Below are 3,546 nucleotides of genomic sequence, written 5' to 3'. Positions count from 1 at the left end.
TTTTCCTCTATAAATTTCACTGTCTCTGGTCTTATGTGGAGTTCTTTGATCCACTTAGACTTGAGCTTTGTACAAGGAGGTAAGAATGGATTAATTCTCATTCTTCTACATGATAACCGCCAGTTGTGCCAGCAACATTTGTTAAAAATGTATTTTTCCCCACGGTTTTAGCTCCCTTGTTAAAGATTAAGTGACCATAGGTGTGTGGATTCATTTCTGCGTCTTTAGTTCTCTTCCATTGATTTACATGTCTGTTGCTGTAACAGTACCATGCAGTTTTTATCGCAATTGCTCTGTAGTACAACTTGAGATCAGGCATGATGATTCCACCACAGATTCTTTTATTGTTGAGAATAGATTTATCTATCCTAGGTTTTTTGTTATTCCAGATGAATTTGCAAATTGCCATTTCTAACTCTGTGAAGAATTGAGTTGGAATTTTGATGGTGATTGCATTGAATCTGTAGATTGCTTTTGGCAAGATAACCATTTTGACTATATTAATCTGTCCAACCCATGAGCATGGGAGATCTTTCCATCTTCTGAGATCATCTTCAATTTCTTTCTTCAGAGACTTGAAGTTCTTGTCATACAGATCTTTCACTTCCTTAGTTAGAGTCACACCAAGGTATTTTATATGATTTGTTACTATTGTGAAGGCTGTTATTTCCCTAATTTCTTTCTCAGCCTGTTTATCCTTTGTGTAGAGAAAGGCCACTGATTTGTTTGAGTTAATTTTATATCCAACTACTGCACTAAAGCTGTTTATCAGGTTTAGCATTTCTCTGGTGGAATTTTTAGGGTCACTTATATATACTATCATATCATCTGCAAATAGTGATATTTTGACTTCTTCCTTTCCGATTCATATCCCCTTGATCTCCTTTTGTTGTCAAATTGCTCTCGTTAGGACTTCAAGTACTATATTGAATAGGTAGGGAAAAAGTGGGCAGCCTTGTCTAGTCTCTGATTTTAGTAGGATTACTTCAAGTTTCTCTCCATTTAATTTGGTATTGGCCACTGGTTTGCTGCATATTGCTTTTATTATGTTTAGGTATGGGCCTTGAATTCCTGATCTTTCCCTGACTTTTATCATGAAGGGGTGTTGGATTTTGTCAAATGCTTTCTCAGCATCTAATGAGATGATCATGTGGTTTTTGCCTTTGAGTTTGTTTATAGTGGATTATGATGATGGATTTCCCTATATTAACCATTCCTGCATCCCAGGGATGAACCCTACTTAGTCATACTTGGTCATAATGGATGATCATTTTGGTGTGTTCTTGGTTTTAGTTTTTTTTTTTTGAGTATTTTTTTGAGTATTTTTGCATCGATATTCATAAGGGAAATTGGTCTGAAGTTCTCTTTCTTTGTTGGATCTTTGTGTGGTTTAGGAAACAGAGTAATTGTGACTTTTTAGAATGAATTGGGTAGAGTACCTTCTGATTCTATTTTGTGGAATAGTTTGAGGAGAATTGGAAATAGGTTTTCTTTGAATGATTGATTGAACTCTGCACTAAACCCATCTGGTCCTGGGCTTTTTTTGTTTGGGAGACTATTAATGACTGCTTCTATTACTTTAGGGGAAATGGGACTGTTTAGATCATTAATCTGATCCTGATTTAACTTTGGTACCTGGTATTTGTCTAGCAAGTTGTCCATTTCATCCAGGTTTTCCAGTTTTGTTGAGTATAGCATTTTGTAGTAAGATGTGATGATGTTTTGGATTTCCTCTGGTTCTGTTGATATGTCTCCCTTTTCATTTCTAATTTTGTTAACTAGGATACTGTCCCTGTGCCCTGTAGTTAGTCTGGCTAAGGGTTTATCTATCTTGTTGATTTTCTCAAAGAACCAGATCCTGGTTTGGTTGATTCTTTGAATAGTTCTTTTTGTTTCCATTCGGTTGATTTCCTGCCATCCTCTTAGCTGAATTTGCTTCCTTTGGCTCTAGAGATTCTAGGTGTGCTGTCAAGCTGCTACTGTATTCTCACTCTTGATTCTTTTTGGAGGCATTCAGGGCTATGAGTTTTCCCTTAGGGCCACCTTCAATGTGTCCCATAAGTTTTGGTATGTTGTGTCTTCATTTTCATTAAACTCTAAAAAGTCTTTAATTTCTTTCGTATTCCTTCCTTGACCACGGTGTCATTGAGAAGAGTGTTGTTCAGTTTCCATGTGAGTGTTGGCTTTCTATTATTAATGCTGTTATTGAAGATCAGCCTTATTCCGTGGAGATCTTATAGGATGCATGGGATAATTTCAATATTTTTGTATCTGTTGAGGCCTGTTTTGTGACCAATTATATGATCAACCCTGGAGGAGGTACCATGAGGTGCTGAGAAGAAGGTATATTCTTTGGCTTTAGGATAAAATGTTCTGTAGAAATCTATTAAATCCATTTGTTTCATAACTTCTGTTAGTGTCCATGTGTCTCTGTTTAGTTTCTGTCTCCAGGACCTGTCCATTCATGAGAGTGGGGTGTTGAAGTCTGAGACAGAGATTGTGATTTATAAAATACTCTTTAGTTAAAATATAATTTTTTTCTCTAAGGTTGAATTTATAAGAATAAACATTCTTATAAATTGGAAAGGGCATAGAATTTTGTTTAGTAGATACATTTTTTTACTGTGTTTTCAGTTTATTCTTTGAGCTTTGATCTATTTAGTTTTTCTTTAGGGTCATTTTTTAATTTTATATATATTTTAATGATTACCATTCATTTTGTCTGACTTTTCAAATTTACTCTTGTACTATTATAAGTAGTTTTCACTTCAAATATTTTCTTCCACATCTATACAATATTTTCTAAGCTTCTAATAGAATTTCTCCCTCTTATTAATTAATTAATCAATTATACACCTGTCTGGGCAAACGTATGTGTACACATATATGGAGGTCAGAGGACAATCTATAGGAGTTAGGTTTTTTTTTTTTTTTTTTTGCTTCTGTGTGAGTTCTAATGGCTCAAGCAATCAGCATTACTTGCTGAACCATCTTGCCAGTCCTACTGATAGCATTTTGTATTTGTGTCACCTTTACTTACCAAAGCTCCTTAAATCATTCTTTTTTGCTGCTGTTTATTGCAAAGAATAAAATTTTCATTCATTGATAAAATAGTATTTTGTATTTAGTTTTCACTTGTATATATTTCCTGCATTTCTCCTCATTACTTCCTTTTACTTTAATCATATGTATTTTTGATACTCTGGAGTAGAGTTCAAAATTATTCCATCTCTCACTTTATAATATATAGAGATATAGATAGATATAAACACAAAGTTTACTATTTTATAAACTCAGCACAAAACAAACTTACTTTACATAAAGATAGAATAGCTTTCCACATTGTGAAAGAAAATGACAAATCACCTTGACCTTTGGACTAGGATTCAATGTTAAAAACAGTAACACTAAGGATGTGCATTTCAGAAAATCCATTCAGGGTTCTGAGTTTAGTTCAGAATCATAATTCTCAAATATGCTCTGCCCATATTTTTGCACTACTAAAAAATCAGCTTATTAAACAGAAATCTTTCACTAGAGTGTGAT

The sequence above is a fragment of the Mus musculus genome, chromosome 3, assembly GCF_000001635.26.
Source record: "Mus musculus strain C57BL/6J chromosome 3, GRCm38.p6 C57BL/6J".
Taxonomy (NCBI): domain Eukaryota; kingdom Metazoa; phylum Chordata; class Mammalia; order Rodentia; family Muridae; genus Mus; species Mus musculus.
The sequence above is the reverse complement of the archived record's forward strand: the minus strand, read 5'-3'. Positions refer to the sequence as shown.